Genomic DNA, 24,017 nt, shown 5'->3' with positions numbered 1-24,017 from the left:
GATCATGATTGAACAGCACCATGATGTGTGAAGTTTAATGAAGCTAAATAAGAACTTGGAGGGACTTGGAGGGAACTTTTAAATTTGTTTTAGAAAATAGGAAATGTTAAACATTAATAAGCATTTTCCTCAACATGCTGGAAACATATCAACCCAAAGGAAATATAGAAAAGAAAGTGGTAAAAGTTTTTAAAAATTTAAAAATTAAAAAGGGAAATCAGATTAATCAACTATGCATAGAGATGATCAATAAAACAAGACACTGTTTTTGAAAACTAATAAAGTATCTTAGTATAAGAAAATATAAATGATGGGCTCCTGGGTGGCTCAGTCCATTAAGCATCCAACTTCAGCTAGAGTCTTGAGCTCACAGTTCTTGAGTTCAAGATCCGCATTGGGCTCTCTGCTGTCAGTGCAGAGCCTGCTTCAGATCCTCTGTCTCCCTCCCTCTCTCTCAAAAATAAACATTAAAAAAAGAAAATATAAATGAGTTCTTATCTATTTATAATTAAATGTAAAAGCAATGTAGGAACAAAAAGCTACTTCATAAGCTTGAGTTATTTTAAAATTTGAAATCTTAAAATTCAAAATATTAAAAGAAGTTTTATTATTTTTTTTTATGTTTACTTATTTTGAGAAGGAAGGAGGGGCAGAGAGAGGAAGAGATTGGATCCCAAACAGGCTCCATGCTGTCCATGCAGTGCTAGACTTGGGGCTCTGTCTCACCAACTGTGAGATCATGACCTGAGCTGAAATCAAGCGTTGGACACTTAACCGACTAAGCCACCCAGGTGCCCCTAAAAGAGAAGTTTTAAATACTGGTAGAAAAACATTGTATTGGGGCACCTGGGTGGCTCATTCGGTTGGGCGTCTGACTTCGGCTCAGATCATGATCTCGCGGTCCGTGAGTTCAAGCCCCGCATCGGGCTCTGGGCTGACAGCTCAGAGCTTGGAGCCTGTTTCGTATACTGTGTCTCCCTCTCTCTCTGACCCTCCCCTGCTCATGCTGTGTCTCTCTGTCTCAAAAATAAATTTAAAAAAATGTAAAAAAAAAAAAAAAAAAAAAAAAAAAGAAAAACATTGTATTTAGCATATATGAAACAGACAAAGATGATCCTTAGACAAAGATAATATAATCCTTAGAAAAATTAATTAAGGGCATAAACTGAATGTTCACAAAAAAGGAAATAAAGTTAAAATGAAAAATAAACATAGAATCACCATATGATCCAACAATCTCACTTCTGTGTATCTATCTGAAGGAAATGAAATCTGTATCTCAAAGAGATATCTGCATTTCCATGTTCATTGCCAGCATTATTCACAATAGCCAACATATGGAAACGACATAACTGTCTATTGAGGAATGAATAGATGAAGAAAATGTGATATATAGATGTATATTTGTGATGATATGGCTGAACCTGGAGGGCATTATGCTAACTGAAATAAGCCAGTCAGAGAAAGATCATACTGTATGATCTCATTTATGTGTGGTATCTAAAAAAATTGAACTCCTAGAAACAGAATGGTGGATGTCAGTCAGGGAGTGGGAGGTGGGGGAAATGGGGAGATGTTTGTTAAAAGGAAAAAAAAAAACTTTTCAGTTATCATGAGTAAGTTTTGGGGATCTAATGAACAGAATAATACTTTATTGTATACTTATATTTGCTAAGAGTATAAATCTGAAGTGTTCTCATCACGCACATAACAACAATGGTAACTGTGATGTGATGATGTGGTAATTAACTTGATTGTATTAATCATTCCACAGTGTACGTGTATATCAAATCATAATATTATGTAACTTAAATCTATACAAGTTTGTCATTTATACTTCAATAAAGCTGGGGGAAAAAAGCCCTTCAGGTGATTCTGATATACACACTCAAGTTTGAGAAGCACTGCCATGGAGATTTTAGTTGACATTTATTTAAAATTATACTTCTTGTACTTTGAAATTTTTATTAACTACTTCATGATTTACAAATAAAAGTACTATTCAGAAGCTAAGAAATATTTGTTTAAATCAAAGAAAATAAATTCAATATATAAAATAATTTTTTTTATTCACAACTAAGCAAAGTGTATATGATGATAGAAATAAATGGTGATGATGATGGTAACTGTACTTTGAGCATTCTTATACATTTGGGGCAGAAGTTTAAATTGAAACAAACATTATTAAAATCAACTTAGCAAAATGTATCAAGGATTATAAAAACATTTAATAAGATTTGTACCAGTAATTCTCTTCCTTATAATCTATTAAAAAAAAAAAAAAAAACAAGGGGCGCCTGGGTGGCTCAGTCGGTTAAGCGTCCGACTTCAGCTCAGGTCACGATCTCTCGGTCTGTGAGTTCGAGCCCCGCGTCGGGCTCTGGGCTGATGGCTCAGAGCCTGGAGCCTGCTTCCGATTCTGTGTCTCCCTCTCTCTGCCCCTACCCCGTTCGTGCTCTGTCTCTCGGTCTCAAAAATAAATAAAACGTTAAAAAAAAAAACAAAACAATAAAACACACACACACACACACACACACAGAGGCTCGTGATTTATCTACAACAGAGTTTAACAAGGCGTTGCTTATGATAATAACAAAGTAGAAATAGTCTAGGTATCCCCAAGTGAGAACTAAAGAAATTATGGTACAGGGATATTATAGTGGACATTTGTGAGAGACTACCCATCATTCATTATTTCTTTGTCCCTTTCTCAGAGGACTGGATTTTTCCCCATTTGATAACATCTATGTGGTTTTTGTGGTGTGGGCCCTGACTGACTTCATTTAAAAATATATATATATATATATATATATATATAAATGGACAGAAATTAGTGAGGTGAGAGGCAGCAGACGGACATAAGCCAGTCAGTTCCCATTATTCTTCCTGGATATAGTGATTGGTTCAAGGTAAATATGTCAGGTATTATGTTCAGCTGTATACAACTGAGAACCCAAATAATAGCAGTTAACTAAGTATCAGTTTATTTGTATCATGCAACAAGCCCAGAGCCAGGCAAGCTGGGACAGGATCAGTGGCTGCATTATCCATTACAATAGTTTCTTCTTTCTCTTCTCAGACATCCTTATCAGACAGCCTGTTTCATACATGTCTCTTTGTATCCCCAAAATGGCAGCTCCACAACCAGTACCATACCCACATTGCATTCAGAAAGAAGAGAAAAGGGCAAGGGCAAAATACTCTTTCCAGTGAGTGTTTTACACTTAAAGAACTTACTTTGGAACCATCCAACAACTACTATGTGCAACTCAGGTTATATGCTTAGGAAGTCTGGAGAATGTGTTTTTACTTATTTGAGGTACTGTTAGTAAACAAGAGAAGACTAGGTAAGGTAAGCAATTGGTGATTTCTGGACAAAGGTTGGTATACAAAATGAGTTGGTCCTGACAAAGAGATATCCTTGACTTTTTGCATGGTTTAAGGAGCAATGTTTGCATTTAAGACTTTAAATGTCTTTTTTGTATGAATCAAGCAATATTTGATTAGTATCTATCCTCAGTACCCCATCATATTCTTAATTGTTTATACTGATAGATAATAAAATTGAATATTACAAAAATAATTTGCATTCTTAGAGAAATAAGCTTTATAAAATTGTCTCTTAAATGACAGCCAATTAAAATTACATTTCATTCCATAAAAAAGTGTTTTTCTTCTATATATGAATACAGTTTATTTTAGGAAGTTAAATATGCCTGGAGTATATCTATCTTATTCTCTCTCTTAGGGTAATGCTTAGGGGTGGAAAGGATAAGAAAGCTGTAACAGGAGATTTAATTTGAGCCCAGACCCCATGTTTGCTAATTAGGGGCTCCTAAGCAACTATCTGAAAATCAATTACTCCATCTGTAAAATGGAAGTAACTAGAGTATACTCAGAGGATTCTTACGGGGATTAAAGGAGAAAATATTCGAGAAGCATTTTAAAAACCATCCAGTTCTGCACACATGTTTTTAAACATTGCACTTTTATCCTTTTTTATTTTCTCTTTTATTCACTTATAAAGCACAATGTTGACTTACTCAGCTTAATTAATGTAATATCATATAACCTCAGTTTCATACAAAGCTCTACCATAATGAAATTTTATTTCACTTACACTTTAGAAACACTTTGGTGCCATTTCCTGGGCAGAAACAAGGGGGAAAGCTAGCCCTAGGCATGGGTCTAACAGGCTGGACTCTCACCAAGCATATGGGCAGGCAGTGCTTCAGTGGAGAGATCAAAGCACAGTGGATGGCCTTTCTCTGGATGACTTCCCCAGATGCTTAAGGTTCTTGAAACAGCTGTTTCAATCCAGGCACAGCAGGTCTCTCACTCTACCCTCTGCAAATTGTGGATTCTTTGCAATGTCCCCAATGGATTTTTTTCCCTTACAAATTGGCCTATAGATTAGGCATGACAATTAGCACTAGTCTATAGACTTAGAAAAAGGAAGAAATTAGTCTGGAACTAAAAGAAAACATGTTGTGCACTAGTAAAACATATGATATAAATTAAGTCAGAAAATTATAAATGATGGAGCTAGAAGGGACCTTTGAGACTCCATAGCTCATTGTCCTCATTTTACAGATGAGGAATCTGATGGTATTGTATTTTGTTAGGCTGCTCATGGTCACCATCTCTAAAATCATTAAATTTGTCAGTGGGGGGGGGGGGTGGGGAAGCAAAGACAGTTTTGCAGATTCATTTTGTATATGGTTATATTTTGAATCTAAGCATAAAACAGGCTTAAATATTTATTCAAAACACAGCAGTCATTTAAACCTTTATAAACTATAAGGATACTACCAAGTTTTAAAATATATATTTATTTTTTAAAAATTTTTAACTCAAACAGTTTTTTTAAAATTTTTTTAAATGTTTATTTATTTTTGAGACAGAGAGAGACAGAGCATGAATGGGGTAGGGTCAGAGAGAGAGGGAGACACAGAATCTGAAGCAGGCTCCAGGCTCCTAGCTGTCAGCACAGAGCCCGACGCGGGGCTCGAACCCACAGACCGTGAGATCATGACCTGAGCCGAAGTCGGATGCCTAACCGACTGAGCCACCCAGGCGCCCCAACTCAAACAGTTTTTTATTAGTATTTTAAGTGCAGACAGTTGCTTGCTCTCTGGCCAAATATTTTTAATGCAAATCTAGTATATCAAAGCAAAAAGCACTTTATTAAAATATTTATTTATTCATTCATTTGGCATTCATTCATTTATGTAATAATCATCCAGTGAATATTTACAAAATGTCAATTACTGTTTTAGTATTGTACTAGGCATTTGAAATATAGAAACAAAGAAGTGGCTCTTGATCTCTAAAGGAGAGAGTATAGTATAATTGTTAAGAGAAGCAGCTCTGATCTACCTTTTCTAAGTTTGAATTTTTTCTTCTTTACCATCTAGCTAAGTGACATTCAGCAAGTTACTTAACCTCTGTGACTTCGTTCCCTCATCTGTAAATGTTCATAATAATACTACCTGCTTCACAGGGATTTATGAGGATTAAATGATGTAATTCATGCATAGTTTTAGCACACTCCCTGGCAATTACTAATCACTGCATAAATGTTCATTACACATGGCATTAGAAAACTCCTTATCTAGTGAGACATACAAAAATTATACCACTACTCACAATATGATTAAATACAATCTGAGAAAGATAAGCATGTTCATTTGTCCCTGAAAAATATATCCCTGTTCCTGTCATACTAACAAGATGCAGCACCAAATCCATGGTTGGAGGATAAGGCCACTGTTTCCTGAGAAGTTAATCCTTGAGTTGCTTTTTACAGATTTGTTTTGTTTTCCTTTTGTTTTTGTTTTTCCATACACTTGATAGTGATTTAGGAGAAACATAATATGAGGAATGAATATTCCAGGTAGCGGAATGCATTTAGATTTTAGAATGATTGCTTTGGCAATGATATGGAAGGTGACTTATCCTGAAGACAGGTGTTATGAAGATAGGTGATTGGTGTACTGCAGCTGAGAAATTATGTATGCAAGAGCATAAGAGAGAAGACATATTTGAGAAACATTTGGAAGATGGAATTAGCAGGGCGCCTGAGTGGCTCAGTCGGTTAAGCATCCAACTTTGGCTCAGGTCATGATCTCACAGTTCATGAGTTCAAGCTCTGCATCAGGTCTGTGCTGACAGCTCAGAGCCTGGAGCCTGCTTCGGATTCTGTGTCTCCTCTGTCTTCCTCTTCCTGCTCTCTCTCTCTCTCAAAAATAAACAAACATTAATTTTTTTAAAATAAGAAAAAAAAGAAGATGGAATTAGCAAGACTTAGTTGCTGATTCTATGTGGAAAGTGGGGGAGAGGAAGGAATTGTGTAAACCTTTTGCAGTTAGTTCTTTAAAAAAGAACTTTTTAAAAAAAAAGTGGCTATGGAGTGAAGTCATTTACTGCAATAAGGAAGATGAGTCTTGATGAAATGATGATGACATGGGTCTGCCTGTGTTGTACATGAGCAAAACTTTCTAAATGACCTATAATTCACGAGGGAAAAAGATATCAAAGCTGGATAAAAAAATGAAGGTACCTTCACTGTAAAGTGGCTAAAAGTCATGTGCATGGATAGCATTATTCATTTAGAAAAGAAAAGAATGCTTTGGTCAAGCCTAAGATTAAAAGCCTTGGGCTGGGAGAAATCAGTAAAGTTGTCAAGTACTTTTGAAACGAGTTAAGGTAAAGGAAAGACGTACACTGAGGAGCCTAACATTTAATAAACATATACTATAACCTGAGCCATTTACGTCTTAAAATATTTAATTCTCAAAAGAGCCTGTGAAACAGTCATCACTATTATAATAATGAGAAAGCTGAAACTCTGCTTACACAATATTTTCAAAACCCCAGAGCTCAGGGGCACCTGGATGGCTTAGTATATTGAGCATCTACTCTTGATTTAATCTCAGGTCATGGTTTCACAGTTGATGAGATAGAGCCCCACGTCAGGCTCTGTCTTCCCCTCTCTCTGTCCTTCCCATGTTTGCGCTTATGCACACATGCTGTCTTTCTCCCAAAATATATAAATAAACTTTAAAAAAATCACACATCTCCTATATGGCCTCTTTTATGAGGTAACACACAAGCCAAATTGACATAAAAGCTTTCATGTTTCAGTACTTCATTTCATGACCAAAAAAGCACGAAGAAACCAAATAAAACAAAGATCAGGCCAAAAAAGGAGAAAATTCCATGAACGCAGATATAGAGAATCTCTAAATAGAATATTTTTGAAGAAGTTGCAAGTGAAAAAAGTAAGACTTTATTTAGGTTGGTATTATTATTACCGTTTTGAAGAAGAGAGAAATTTAAACACACACACAGATATAGCATCCATATTTTCTTGATGCAATTTTGGAATAACTTTACATTGACTGAATGCGGCATAAATTTGTATGTGTGTTGTGAGTTGAAAAAAAAATATAAAATAACCAGAATTTATTTCAGCAGCATTTAATTTCAGGAATATCCTCTATTTGATGGGAAGATGTTCTCTAATTATCCAGATTAGAGTGAAAGCTAGAAGTTGGGAGTGGATGGGGGAGCTGACTCTAGCAGTGACTGTATTTCAAAGCCTAGAGTTTCTTGGTTTTGGGTAATATGAGAATGGGAAGAGGAAGAGGAAGAGAAGGAAAACCCGCAGAGAAAGCGGATGTCAAGAAGATTGTGTAGTACATTATATGAATTACTCCAAGGGAGCATCTCTGTATTCTGTGCAAGTCCATAGAGCACCAAATATCTTGACTTGAGTGAATTTCTTTTATTGATTGTTAAATGGACCAAATTAACCCTAGGAATTCAGATGTTAACTTACTGCATGTTCTTTGTGAGAAGTCTTTCTCTTTGCCATCTTTTTGGCTTATTTTAATTTTTCCCTTTGGCTCTTTCAATAGTTTAAATATGTTGAACCTAGTTATAGATTGCAGTTTATTTAACCTGCCAAGGATTCTTTGGGATTTTTTTTTTTTTAATATGGGTGTGATGTCTTTTGTTCATATTGGAAAATTCTCAGCCATTATCTCTTTTTTTTAATTAATTAATTAATTAATTAATTAATTTTTTAGTGTTTGTTTATTTTTGAGACAGAGAGAGACAGAGCATGCACAGGGAAGGGGCAGAGAGACACACACACACACACACAGAATCCAAAGCAGGCTCCAGCTGTCAGCACAGAGCCCGACTCGGGCCTTAAACTCATGAACCCATGAGATCAAGACCTGAGCTGAAGTTGTACGTTTAACCACCCAGGCGCCCCTCAGCCATTATCTCTTAAATACTTTCTCTACCTAATTTTCTCTTTCCTACTTACTTCTATTAAATGTTTGATCTTTTGATTGTATTATTTTATCTTACCCTCTTTTTCAGAATTTATCTCTGTGCTTTATTCTGAATAGATTCTTCTGATCTTCTAGTTTACTACTGCTCTATTCAGCTCTTCTGTTTAATGTATTCATTGAATTTATCTTAATGGTATTTTTCATTTCTGTGAGTTTTATTTTGTTAGTTTGTAAATCTATATCATTTTAAAAGGATTTTTTTAATGTCAAACATATATAGTCTGTTGGAATGGTGATCTGCCATGGTCCCTTAAAATTATTGCTAGGTATTCCAAAAAATGAAATCTCTGGATGCTTTTTATTTGGGTCATTTCTTGGGGTTATATTTGCAGTGAGCAGCCATGAGGGATGAGGGAACATCTTGCTCGGGACAAAAATCAGACATCCTTTGGTTTATTACAAAAGTGGTAAACCCAGTTAGCTCTCCATTAACAGAACCTACTCTGTGGGCAGGTATCCACCATCGGCACCGTGCCACCATCCTGGAATTTATAGGACGTGGGGAAGCAGTGTGAACATCAGGCTGACTACATTCTAGGAACTTCTTTGCCCTAAATAATAAAATACTTTGCCTCCGACCGAGTAATCTAGTGTCTTCTTCCACTATCTACAGTATGGTAAATAAGCTAGCTTTTTATGTTGTATATGTATGTCCATTATCCACTGAAACAAACAATACATAATACACACCTGACTAATCATGAAACAGAGTGCGTGCTACCTATGTATTTTGTATTCCGCTTAAAAGTGTTTGAGGGAAATACTGTCTTGGACAAATAAATAACAAAATTATGTAATTAAATATAATTTAATTATTTTATTTAAAATCATTCTGTCTCTATTTATATCAATTATTTCCCAGAACTGTGGAACTGTTCTGCAAAGTTCAAATATTTTGCAGTGAATTTTTTTTCTACTTTTGTCTGAAAATTTAGTTTGTCTTAAAGCCTGTGTAAGATAGAGTTAACTGCAATGAAATGATTATAAGTACTTTAGGTAGACAGGTTAGATTAAAATATTTTACTGTCTCATAGAAAATATTAGTAAATGAAAGCTGTACTTACATGTGCAAACTTTCTAGAGAACGTGGTTTATTTGGGAGTAAAGTAAGTTGAATCAGATTACCCATCAGATATAGCCATTTTTAAGGAGCCCAATGAAGAGTATTTTAATACAAATTTATTAAAAATACACATTTCTATAATGTATGGGCCCTGCTAATGAGTAAATTGGGTGAAATGAAAAAACCTAAAGAAAGCCCTAGTTGTAATTTTTTACAATTTTAAAATATGATTTTAATATCAATTTTATAATTAACTCTAAGAAAAAATTCATCAGATGCATAGAATTTGGAAGACAATTGTTTTTAGTCAGTTATGCTCACTTTGTTTTTTATAGGAGCTTGTCAACTTCAATTTTCTCATTGTAAATTCCTTTGTATTAAGTGTAGGTCTTAGCAGACAAATATTAAATGATATTTCTGAAAGAAAATAGTTCTGTTTTCATGGGTAGTCAGGAATAACCAGCTTCACATTACAACCTGACATAGGTGTATGTGCCTTTAAAATGAATGTACCAAAGTGGTTTGCACTGAATTTTTTTTATCCTTTGATACTTTACCTGATGCTTTACAAGGTGTAAAAGCCTCAAAGCTTTGGTTTGAATGGTGCCAAACATAAAGTAGAAAGCACTAAGTTTGATCTGAAACCCACAAAATCAAAAGTTTGCCTAGCCAAAAATCCAACATATTACTGTCTGTGGATTGCAATGGGAGCTAAAGTATTGCTTTTATTCCTTTCATCCAACATTCTGAAGGACATTTGAGGACTTGATTTATGGCTTTGAGGAAGTGAGTCTGGCTGTTAACAACCAAAGAATTTAAACGTCCAGTTGCCTATATTCCTTCAAAGGCATACCATCGATACCTCATGTACTTTCATTAAGTGGTATGTCTAGATTATATGACCAAAGGAGGAGAATTCTTCCAATCTAGGTTTTAATTGATGTGAATTTAGCAGAATTTCTTTATGATCTATCATTCATGTATCCCATAAGCTTTGTTATCTAAAGCGTGAGTTGGAGTTATAATTCATATAACTCCAAAATTGTGATCAAGCATTTAAAATGCCATACTTGAGGGGTGCCTGGGTGGCTCAGTCAGTCAAGTGTCCGACTTTGGCTCAGGTCATGATCTTACAGGTCGTGAGTTCGAGCCCCGCATTGGGCTCTGTGCTGACAGCTCAGAGCCTGGAGCCTGCTCTGAATTCTGTGTCTCCCTCTCTCTCTGCCCCTCTCCCACTCATGCTCTGTCTCTCTCTGTCTCTCAAAAATGAATAAACGTTAAAAAAAAAAGAATAAAGTGCCATACTTGAGATGGAGATAATGTATAAATAGATATGTGAAGTCTTTCTTATAAGAGACCAAATTATTTTGAAAATGTGGGATGGAAGATAGGATTTATTGCATAAGCCAGGTAGCTCAGAAATAATTTCACAGTTGAGTCCGTGACAGTGAGCCTATATTTTGACTTACTAAACTCACACGCCAACAACATATGTTAATTGTTGAAAAACAGTTTTGTAAATATCTCTTGGAAATATCTCTAGTAATGCCTTGCCAGTCTGACTAAGATACTAAAAACATTCTCTAATACCCATTGACACTTCTTTTCTATTTTCTTCATCCTTTTTTTTTCCTACCTTCAAACAGTTTAGATTGATTTCTTCTCTCCTGAAGTTTAAAAAAAAAAAAAAAATAGAAAACGGAATAGAGCTGGCAAAAAGCAAAGACTGTCCTGGGGGAAGAAGGATACAAGATAGAGTTGGAACTAAGGAGTCAGACTGTAGCTTTATAAGATTCCATCAGAAATCAGTCTGAATCACATAGGTGCATCCATGTGGTACCAGATATGCCAGTGCCCCAAGTTAATAGTGTGAGTATAATTGGGTGAGGGATATATATTCAAATTGCCAGAAGTTGAATCTCAGTACATAGCTAAGCGCCTGTGTCTGATACTTTGAATAGCAATTTTTCAAACTTCCCCCACAACTGCAGTGAATATAAGGAAGTCTTTTACTTTTCTCTATTTTGCAACAAAATATTTGCATCGAATTGCTTGCAATGTGAATTAATGCTAAGTATTCAATATGAAAAGCAGTGTGACATTCATTTTTAAATTTCATGCTTCGTGTCACTTCACCTCTCTCCTTACTAAATTACATTCGGTCACACTTTAACCACACAGGATGATTCAGCAGTGTTGTATGTGGAAGAGGGGCAGGTAGGTGGAAAGGTGCAGAAGTGTAGTGCAAAAAAAAAATTAAAATTTTGTTTACAATTATCCAGGAAAAAAAAAAAACATATATTGCTATGGTCCACAGGCCAAAATATTTTGAAAGATAATGGGATTGAGTTTTGCAGTCCTGTATATATTTATATTTACACTGAAAGTTAATTCATTCATTTTAACTCATTCACAAGTAGTCATTATATATTACTTCTGTTGTAATCATTTGAGATTTATATATTAAAAGTTTAGAATTTTTTACATTATCATTACTTTGTACAATGCAAAAAATGCGTAATGTTATAATCTGAAAGATCCTAAGGAGATAAGGGAGATAGATCTGGAAGATCTTAAATAAGAAAGTGGAAGTTAAGTGGATTAGTAGCTTATATTGAAGCCTTAAAAAACATTGATTCAATAAGTAATTACTCAGTACCTGCTATGAATAAGACACTCCTTAACACCCTGAAATGTGAATATTGTGATCTTCCTTTTACAAATAAGAAAATTGAGGCTTAGAGAGAAGCCTTTGTTTTAAGGCTACACTAGTAGTAAGTTAAAATCTGGGATTTTTGTCCTGACATACCTGTCTTGGGGGCTCATGCTTTTTCCTATATATCCCATACTTTTCCTGCTATAACTGTTGATCTAATTTTTTTAATGATTTTTTTTTAAACGTTTATTTATTTTTGAGACAGAGAGAGACAGAGCATGAACAGGGGAGGGTCAGAGAGAGGGAGACACAGAATCTGAAACAGGCCCCAGGCTCTGAGCTGTCAGCACAGAGCCCGACGCGGGGCTCGAACTCACGGACCGCGAGATCATGACCTGAGCCGAAGTCAGCTGCTTAACCAACTGAGCCACCCAGGCGCCCCACTGTTGCTCTAATTTTAAGAAGCTTAAAGCTTAATATAAAAGGCAGAAATATAAAGATCTAAGTATAATAAAATTCAGATGAAATAAGAACTAAAAAAGATATGATACACTTGCTGACTAGTGAAAATGATTAAAAATATTAATGAGGTCAGATAAGATTTGCTGGAGGAATAAAATTCTTATTTAACCAAAGTTCTTTAACAAAAACCAGTAGATACACAATTACATATAGTATACACACAATTATGTTTTAAGTATAGACACATAAATAACCATTGACTACATAGAAAGTCTGTTTACGGTAGTTATTAGGAGCACAATCCTTAGGCTACCTCTGCTTTGACTCAAAATCCAACTTTTGCTACTTCCCTACTGCATGGTATTACAAAGTCTGTTCCCTCATCTATAACATAGTCTTTATAGTACCTACTTTATTGTGTTTTAATGAGACTTAAATGTGATAATCCATGTAAAGCTAGCACAGTGCCTTGAAAATAAAGAATCCCATAAAAGTTACACACTGACCACTTGTGATCGGCACATGGTATGGAGTTTACAAGCAGAGATTGGGAGAAGAAATGAAAAAATATATTCTGGCTGAGGGAATACTGTTGTAAGTGCAAGGAGTTCTGAATGAAGCAGTCTGCTTGGAGATAATGGTTGGTATGGCCTAAATGCTAAATGCAAGGTCATGGGATGAAGCAGAAAATGATACTAACATTCAGATAAGCTTTTTTCTGGAGGATGCATATCTTTCTTTTGTGAATAGCTTTATTATTTTTCTTATAAAATTTTAGTATACACTTAATACCAATCTCCAATAAGACACTAATCAGAGCACAGGCTAGGTATTTTATACCAGGAGTTATGGAGCTGACCAAGAAGGAGCTCTGGGCTAGAGAATCAGAAGGAGGCAAGTTAAATCTCTTTGGAATAGCAGTGATGGTTTCCTTGGAAGATATCAAGAAAAAAAAAAAAACTCTCAAGAATGAACAAAAGGGCAGAGTGGACACTAAATCTGGACAGGTTGATTAAAATTACTTCTTTATAAGTAATAGAAATCCACTCTAAGTAATTCAAGCCAGAAGGGAATCAATGGAAAGCATTTAGCAGGTCTCACAAAAATAATACAGTCTAGAAAACCCAGCTGAGTAAAGATCAATAGTCATGGACACCCAAGATCTGGGTTAAAAAACACAGGAACAACTAATTTCCAGTTTTATCCCAGCACAATGCTGACTTAGCTTTCTATGTTTAAGGATGGATTCCAGGGAAAAAGAACAATTGATCTATGTAGACTGGGTCATTTTCAACACCACGAAGGAGCATAGCACCTAGGTTAATATTTCAGCCTTCAACCTGATTGTGGTCAAAGAATGTCTTGTAGTTCCCCCAAAGGAAATTGGCCTTTATTGCCAAAAGAAAAGAAAACAGATGTTAGGCAGCCCTTCCTCCCACTCCCAACACACACACAAACACACACACACACACACACACACACACACACACACACACACTAACTGCCTTTTGATACACAGATTCAAGAGTTTGAAATCAAGTAGGTAAGGAGCCAGAGTGAAGAGTATGGAAATATGAGGGAGAGTTCTGAAGTGAGGCATTGTAGGCAGCTCAATTTTGTGAAGGGTTATTGTTTTTCCTTAAAGGAACAGTGGAGTGGAAAGCCATGTTCCTGACTTGGTGAGTTCACGATCAATAGAGGTTTCACTTCAGTTATTTTTGTATCTGAGAACTTAGACCTGTATGTATGTTGTAGCGCTTAAAACTTACAAGGGTAAAAGGATGAATTAGCAAAATGATAGCTCTTTTATGTTTTCTTTTTCCTTCATTTTATATCAAGTCCCTAAGGTAGATTCCTTGAAATGAAAATTTATAAACATTTAAGAACTCTGGACAAGATCAGTAACTATTCCAGAATAAAATTTTATTAAAGGGCTGACTTCTGATTTCTGATTCCTTACTTGGAAGTCACCACTCTACTCCAACAAGTAAGAAACTGAACACATAAAGCAACAAATTGTAGATTCATAAGAGAAGGGAGGACACAGGGCACACCAATGTCCCCAGTAGTGGAGAGTCACAGAAAAGAATACACAGTGAGAGCACAGTAAAAAAGACTTGTGAGTAGAAATAGCTGATAATTAGTACAGGAAGAGAGAAACCTGAACTGTGACTGATGAATTACAGGAGGCTCAGTGTGGACAATTCTGAGAGTTAAAAACTCTACAGGGACCCACTCAATCACTCTACCCCCACAACCGTGTGTGTTTTACCTCCAGAGACTCAACTGGTTTCCCACAATACATATTGGAGGAAAATCTCCTTCAGTTTCTGGCAGGGGGAGGGAAAAAGTAACTATGTTGATACATGTATCTGAATGCTTTGTTTTTCTTAACAAGGCCTGCCCTCAAGGGAAACTAGTTAATCAAAACCTAACCTGCCGGGGAATTATCAGTCTAACTGAATAAGAGGAAAGAAAAATGCCAACTTCAGCCTACTCTAGCCATCCTATCTAGCCTAAGGGGAGGAAAAACAAAAACAAACAAACAAACAAAAAAAGGTTAAGGTGAAGAAAGACTTGAGTTCACAGTCCAGAGGCACAGGCCTCATTAAAAGACTGGAGACCATATGTTTTCACTCTTATGTGGATCCTGAGAAAGTTAACAGAAGACCATGGTGGAGGGGAAGGAAAAAAAGAAAAAAAAAGTTATAGAGGGATGGAGCCAAACCATAAGAGACTCTTAAAAACTGAGAATAAGCTGAGGGTTGATGGGGGGGTGGGAGGGAGGGGAAAGTGGGTGATAGGCATTGAGGAGGGCACCTGTTGGGATGAGCACTGGGTGTTGTGTGGAAACCAATTTGACAATAAATTTCATATTAAAAAAAATAAAGGACTGGAGACCTAATCATAGGACTGTAGAAAACTCCCCTCACCCCACACCTCTCTATCTAAAAGTCTAGTTATAACAATTATTTACAGTAGTTCTTTACATAATGTCTGGCTATCAAGAAAAAAAATATAAGGCATATCAAAAGGCAAAACAACACAATTTGAAGAGATAGAGCAGGCGTCAGGATCAGGCATGGCAGGGATGTTAGGGTTCTCAGACCAGGAATTTAAAACAACCACGATTCATATTTTAAGGGCTCTAATGGATAAAGTAGACAGCATGCAAGAACAGACAGGCAAGGAAGCAGAGAGATGGAAATCCTAGGAGAGAATAAAAGAGAAAAGATTTTGGTAATCAAAAACACTATAACAGAAGTGAAGAATGGTTTTGATGGGTTTATTAATAGACTGCATGGCTGAGGAAAGAATCTCTGAACTAGAGGATATAGTAATAGAATCCTGAAAAAATTGTAAAGCTAAAAGACTATGTTATATCTATAAGAAACCCACTATTAATATAAAGAAACCTCTCGATTAATAGTAAATGGATGTCATGAAAAGACATGAAAGAACCTTAAATGCATATTACTTAGTGAAAAAAGCCAATCTGAAAAGCCTGCATACTGTACAATTCCAACTTTATGACATTCTGGAAGAGACAAAGTTATGAGAATAAAAAGATCAGTAGTTTCTTAAGGGTTGGGAGAGACAGATGAATAGGTGGAACATAGAGCAGTCTTATGGCAGTGAATATACTGTTTCAAGTTATTTCTGAATAAAATAGTAATCAAATTACTGTATCATCAGCAACATGGACTAACTCTAACCTCAAAACAAACACAGATGATGGGTATTATAAACAAAAACACCAACCCAGTGTAATCCAACATAAAACAGATTCTCCTCTCTTTGTGAAGTTTGTATGTATGTTTTTAATCTAAAAATAACCACCCTGTTTGAGCCTGTTCTGATAACACTGGATATAGAAACAGCATTAACCAAAATCCTCTCACTTCGAGCATATGGTGAGTTCCAGGAGATTTAGCCAACAAACCTATAAAGAAAATTGTGGTGAAAACTTTTTTCTATAGTAGCCTATAATCAAAGAACTTTGAGAGAAGATAGCTTTAAAAAGATTCATGGAGGGGTGCCTGGGTGGCTCAGTCGGTTAAGCCGCCAACTTCGGCTCAGGTCATGATCTCGCGGTCCGTGGGTTCAAGCCCCACGTCAGGCTCTGTGCTGACAGCTCAGAGCCTGGAGCCTGTTTTGGATTCTGTGTCTCCCTCTCTCTGACCCTCCCCCGTTCATGCTCTGTCTCTCTCTGTCTCAAGAATAAATAAACGTTAAAAAAAAAATTAAAAAAAAAATAAAAAGATTCATGGAAACTAAATCTTATTTAGTGTCTAATGCTAGTCATAACCACCATACCTGCATATAAAGACTAAAACCATGATTTCATTAATTTCTTTCCTCACTGCAACCCTTTTAAATAAGCACTGTTATCTTTATCATACAGATTTTTTAAAAAAGCTGCATTGAAGCTAAAGAATGTTTACAAGTTCATGAATCATTATGTGGTGGTAGAACTATGGTTTTACTCCATATCTTGTGGCCTTTTTACTTATAGCAATACAAAAAGAACATTAATCTATAAACTTTCCAGAAGACTCTGTATACCAGATCTCTTAGCAAAAGTCTCATTTATTCTAATTCTGTCATCTTAGATAAACAGTGAAAAGGTGAAAATAAAAGTCATGTAAGGCTAATAGACAATCGAAAATTGACATGGGTTTTTTTGTCTTTGAAGGCCTTAGTTAAGGGTATCTGGAGAAAACCAAAGGAAGTGTTTAGATACTATCTGATCCAGTGGCAGCAGTGATAAACTTTACTGGCCAACACTAACATATCAATAATAATCTGTGCCATTTATTCAACTTGAACCATTACCTAAGCATTGTAAGACAAGTGTTGGTTGAAATATTATTCCACAAATTCTCCAGAAAAAAAACAAAATGATGCCCTTACAAACGAAATGCTATGAGACCTGTATAGCTCAAATTAGTGAATTCTAAGGACATTGGATTACTTAAGCATTTTCTCTACCAAATATTTTTTGTATATAGTTTTTATTAAAGTTAATCTAAATTGTTTTTATTTGGTTAACTTGAGAAAGCACTGAAAAAAAAATTCTAACAAAAACCAAAGTTGAATCTCAGGCATGTGAGACAAGAGGCAGCTGTGGTCTGGGGAAAATTAATTAGACAAAGGCTTAAAGGTCTTGGGTTTGAATTTCCACTCATCCATTTATCAGCTGATATTCATGGATAAATTATTTGGCCTTTTTCAACTTTATGTCCCTCTATGAAGATGTAGATGATAAAACATCCCTTAAATAAAGCTTTTCGAAATTTGCAACCCAATAAGATTTTTGTACATATGGGTATATTCTTAGGGGTTTTATAATTCTTAAAATTTTACATAACTATCATAAGGGTATCAGGACACCTCCTAACAGTTTGAAAATTACCAAATTAGACTATTTCAGAATAATTATAAGAAATTGACTCTAAAGGACTAGACTATATAGTTCAGTGAACAAATTGATTCTTTAATGTGAGTCTGAACTCAGAGCATGAGAATAAAATACTATCTTTCAAATAATATATTCAAATAATCAGGTGTGCTGAAGCCATGCATTTCTCTGCTTCATTTTCCTATTTCTGTTTTTGTCTGTTCTGTCTTGCAAAACAACAGGGTGGCTCCATGTGAAAGAAGTTGTTTTTAATAAACAAATAAACAAGAGATTTTGGGTTAAACAAGGCAAAACTATGTCTTAAGTTCAGGACCACAGTATGTTAAAATGTTATGTGACTATCAAAACAACAGAATAGCCTTTTTCTCCATAGTTTTATTTTTTACAGGGCTTTTCATTGTTAACATGGTGGGCTTTGTATTAGTTGTTTGGAGGAAGAACCTATTATTCTTTCTCGCAGCTAGAACACATGCGGTGTAATTTGCACACTATCTAAAGCAGTATATAGAGTTGTCTTTTGACACCCTGTCATGAAGAAACACCTATAGCTAATGCATGCTCTAAAGGGAGGTCTGTAAAAACAAGTTGTAAATATTCCATGGTGAGCACCACCTGGTCACAGCGGTTCTGGATGATCAGGGCATCAGTGACCTGGTGCAGGTACGATTGTCCTTGGGGTCCTTGTCCAGGAACTCCATGATGTCCAGGAGACTGGACATACCAGCTGTGAACCAGCTTCACCGAGGGTGTGCTCAGCACTCTGTCAGGAAGCAGGTTGATCTCTTCATGATGGCAAGGCACAGGGGCTTCCCCTGCCTGAGGAAGGTGAATGGTTTTCTCACAGGCATTGTGGACCCAAAGTCCAGAAACTGCTTCATCGACAGGGGACAGGGAGAACTTGCTGAAGTGTTCCATGTACCTGGGGGCTCCTGCCAGGGACAGCATTCTTCAGCAGCGCGGGGACCCAGCGCATGGCAGTGGTGGCCAAGTTGGCATGGCTTGGGATCTGGCTCCAGCACCCCCCCCCCCCACCTGGGCAGCGCTTGCCTTTAAATTTTAATTTTCTATAAATAATATATTTGGTGCCCAGAATATGTCAAATATAGTTCTAGGTATTGAGTATACACATATCAGTTAATCACTCTGGTACTTTTAAAGCTTAAGAAGCGATATGTGTTAAGAGTAGGAACAGGCACAAAGCAGTACCTAGGGTAGTGATGATCCATGTCAGAGGAGAGGAGACTCAGGGATTCTAGAGTCAGTGGAATCCTACTTGGTCAAACAGTGAGCCCTATTCCAGGAAAATTGCAAGGGCTTAACTTTGTTTTGAGGTTGAGTTGCTATCGATTATTGAGCATTTTAGTTCCTTGAGTCTCTGTGATAATGATCAGAAAGAGTTACCTAAATTGCTTTGATTCACAGGTAATTAAATGACTCTCTACCTCACCGTGTGCTATGAAAGAAGATTACACAATTTATCTTGTCTAATAAGGCAGAGAAATAGTAGTGATATGCTATTATGGTGTTTTATTTTTTTAGCACATAAATTAGTGCTAGAAATAAACTTGAAAAATATTTGAATGTGTAATATCTACTTTTAGAGCAGTTTTATTGAATGTCAATTCATCATGTTTTTCCCTACATTTACTCTATGGGTACTGGTTATGTGACTAGCCATGGATATATTCATTGTTTATAGCAAATGAAATGGTTGGTTTGAACTACTATTTTTCTCTGGAGAAATAATATAGTTAAGGATTTTAGCCATTTCAGAAATCAGTAAGTTTTGCCTTAGTAATGCTGTGTTCTTCAACACTGAGAAAGTGAAAGTTTGACAGCCTTTGTATCAAACTAATTGAAAGGCCCTCTGCTTTAATAAAGTTATTTTGCCATTGTACTTCAAAAACTGTGCTTTATAAAGCTGTTCATTATATTTCAGTAAAAAATACATTTTAGATGGATACAGATTCTGGTGTCCAAACTCTAATAATTAAAAAAGTATGTACTCTACATATGGAAATTTTTTGAATATTTCTTTCACAGTTACTAGCACAAACTTACTAATGGCAGAATCTTCCTACAGTTGTAGTTATTGACACCCAGTGTAGGATAGTATCATGCTACATAGACATGGTTGTTTATAAAGTAAGTTACAAAATGCTGACACTAGGCTGGCATTTAGGCAAGATTTTTAAGTGAACATGGATGTTCATTTTTAAATTGAGGAAAGTGAGTGAAATTTTACATATTTTTAGAGGACAACTCCCATGTTAACAAACATACTGGTAAGAGATACAGAGCCATCTAGGACTGTGAAGTAACCTTGGTGATGGAAGCTTTCTCTGGAGAACAAGATAAAAGGATCCTAGTCCCTGACACTAGGAAAATCATATATAGATTACAGACTAACTTCTTTCAGTTAAGAAAACATTGTAATCTTAATGGGACAGACCTTTTTTTGTTGCTATTGCTGTTGTTACTCTCAGCTAAACCCTAATTCCTATAATTCATTTGCTATCAGTATACGCTCATGATGAATGGTATATGGGGGAAACAATGGATATAAATAATATGCTAATTATGTGGTAGGGGTATGATCATAAAGAAGAGGAGAATGAGAAGTAGGAAGACTAGAAGACTGAAAATAAACAGATGTGTTCATTGTAGTGTTTATCTTGAATAGAGATTATAAGTAAGTGAATTATTTTATTTGTATATTGTACATTTTCCTATGAAATTCAATCCATATTAATAAACTTAAGTCACAAAATTACAATAACTAAAAGTTTTAAAAATTGATTATGCACAGGGAAAACTAAATTTAGCTTGTACTTCACTGGCTGGGTCCTGTAAGAGTCTCATTCTAGTTTCCTTGTTCTTTGTCAAACTCTGCTGATGATGAAATACATACATATTCTTCACTGATTATAAAAAGGATAGTTCAAAAGATGAATAAAGGTCATTATAAATATTGAATGAACAGTAAGGGAAAGCTTTACCTATATCACACATTTACCACAATCTGTATTAAAGTTCCTTAATGGAAGTGCATCATAGATTTAATAAGTTATAGAGTGCTACAGTTTTTTTGCAGAGACAATTAAGCACAGAAAGCAATATGAACTATCAAGTAAAAGCACACACCTCCAGTAAAAGAGAAGTTTATAATGTTGTACTATGAATTTTGCAGAATTTTGCATGTACAGAATTTGTACAAAGGTACACAAGTACTTTACAGTACTTACAGTACTGTAGGCTTACAGTACTTTAAGGCTTACAGTACTTTATTTAAAGATGTAAATCTGAAACATTCAGTGAAAAGAATACTTCAGTAAAGCAGGTTATGGATGATCATGTTCCTCTGTTGTGGGTTGAATGGTGTCCCTCCAAAAATTTATATATTGAAATACTAACAGTCACATTGGAAATTCAGTGCATAATAGCATCCTGCAGTGATATGTCTTTTATGTATGTATGTATGTATGTATGTATGTGAAGTTCAAGGTCTTTACTTTGCCTACCATTCATCTCATGGCCTGACCCCATCCCATCTCTGCAGTTGACTTTTCTAGCGTTCTTACCTTATTACTGTCCTGGTCTCATGTAAACAACTTGCATTTTTTCAAGAACAAGTCACGTCTTCCCTCTTTTCTTCATACTTTTACACCTCCTGTTTGTACTTCTGGAAATATTTTTCTTTCTTGTGCTTTATCCTATTCATTCTTCAGATCTCAGTTCAAATATATTTTCCTTTGGGGAAGACTTCCATGCCCCTGTAAACTTGCCTTAGCAGTGCCCTTTCGGTGTTCCCCCTTAAATACCCCTTACTTATCTATAGGAGAGCACTTTTGCATTTGCACTGTACTGAGTTATCTATTAATTGTCTATATTTTCCTCTATTATGTAAGTTTTTTGGAATATAAACTGTGTTGTTTTCACTATTTTATTTTGGATATTTAGCCTTGTAGTTGGCCCATTATAGGTACTTGAAAAGTTATACATGAACATGCGAGTGATCAATAGAGTGATGCCAAACTTATGGCAATTGGGCTCTCTCTGTTGGGCTAAGTTAGCCTCACTATTTGGAAATTGTTATTTATGGTGAAGGATTTAAAAAGGCAATTGATATTTTCTAGAGTACTGAAGTTTTTAAGTGAAAATCTAACATTTCAAAAAGCAAATCTTTGTATATGATACATATAAATTTAGAATATATGGGAGAGTCTTTCTGAATGATTTGGTTTTACAGTTTGAACACACTCTGCATAATGGTGACCACAAACTAATATGCATGTAAAAGTTGGGGTTTTTTTGATAGCTAAAAAGCACTGTGTAAATCTCAGCTATTTACTGACACAGTATTCTGTTATACTACCATATTCTGTTATACTAATTAATAACTTTGGGAAGTTTACAAAGAATCTGATTCCTGAAGTGATAGATTATAAATCCTGGGACACTCTCAGTTCCACAATAAAAACTTTAAGGTTTTCTTAAAATAAAGTTTGGAGAAAAGGAACAAAACAAAACAAAAAACAAAAAAACATTGGATTAGGATTCGGCAAACTTGTACTTTAATCTTTATTATCACTCATCGTGGCTTATTCCTCTTTATATTTACCTCTAGAATCTATCCACATTTCTTAGTGAGGTGAAATCATCCTGGTAAATATAAGCCTTTCTGTTTATCTTTTATCTTTTAACTTGACAACATGTCAAAAAAACAAAAAAAAAAGTTCACTTGAATTAATGTTGTAACTTAAAACAGTCTAATACAGGACTACACTTATTTAAAAAAAAATGTTCTTTGCCCTTTTAGAGAACATTTTTTTTTTCTCCTGAAACATTGAGATTACAACAGGAGAGTTGCATGTCTACCCATGGTAACGGGTATCTGCAAAATGATGTACTCTTATTTAGGTAATAATAGATTTATGTGCAAATGCATGCATTTTTTATTTGTATCAGGTAAAATTTATACATTATTGTATATTGCAACAGAGGCTTTTCCTTTAAATTAAAATTCATAAGTTTTGACTGTTGAATTCTATTTTATTTATCTTTCTTGGCATGAAAATGTTGAATTTTTGTACAACACTCAAAGAGATGAAGCCCTCTACTTTAATTTGGAATCTCTAAGGCTTTGAAATGTTTATTTTCACTTGACCCATCCCCTTGATAAAAGAGCAAAAAGATCCATGAGAGTTATCAGTGACAAGTTACAATGCTGTCTATGAATATCAACCATTGCCTCCACTCTCAGAACCAAGTAGTAGAATATGGAAATACCTCTACTCAGTCACATCTGATATCATTTATAGACTGTTCCCAGAGAAACCTTATTTTTGCTCTTGCCAAATCGGAACATTTATATTAGAAAATTCCCCTCTGCTCAAAGTTTCTATAATCAGTACACTGAAGATTTCAGAAGAACGTAAGTAGATAATTTATAAAATTATGTATAATAGTTGAGCTGAAAATCCTACCTTAGGCATTCCTTCCAAAATTGTACTTTTGTGCTTCAAATCCATAAGATCTCCCAACACCCATGCTGTAGTATTTAGCCTTCCCACATTTCTGCTTCTACTTTCCAGTTATCCCCCAGACTCTCACTCTTCCATTCATTCATGATACAAAGCACCATACCTCTCTTCAAACTTTTATCTCCTTCCTTGAATAATAGCACCTGTTCATTATTTAATAAAGTCTTCTAACTTATTTCATTTGTGCTAAGAAACAAATTTTAAAAAATGCCTCCTCAACTTGTGTTGAATGGACACTTCAGATTAGTTTTGTTTGGCAAAATATTTCCTTGCTGAAGACCTGCAAGTAGTGACTTCCAACCTATGAACACTAGAGTTAATACAAAGTGCTCTGAATTCCATATGTGTACTGAAATGTTTGTAACATACATGTGGAATGATTTTTCAAATGTGTGCTAATGAAATGCATGTTATTAAAAATAGCAGCAGCTATTAAGAGTATATTTATTTAAACCAATAAAATACAAATATATCATGAGAGGTATTTATGGTATTTTACGTTAAA

At 35.3% G+C, this 24,017-nt stretch overlaps 1 pseudogene; it reads right to left on the bottom strand.

The window, feature by feature from the left end:
* Nucleotides 1-18,497: 18,497 nt before the first annotated feature.
* LOC122220725 lies at nt 18,498-18,942 on the bottom strand (annotated as a pseudogene).
* Between the last annotated feature and the right edge of the window lie 5,075 nt (nt 18,943-24,017).

The sequence above is a fragment of the Panthera leo genome, chromosome B2, assembly GCF_018350215.1.
Source record: "Panthera leo isolate Ple1 chromosome B2, P.leo_Ple1_pat1.1, whole genome shotgun sequence".
NCBI classification, from domain to species: domain Eukaryota; kingdom Metazoa; phylum Chordata; class Mammalia; order Carnivora; family Felidae; genus Panthera; species Panthera leo.
The sequence above is the reverse complement of the archived record's forward strand: the minus strand, read 5'-3'. Positions and strand labels throughout refer to the sequence as shown.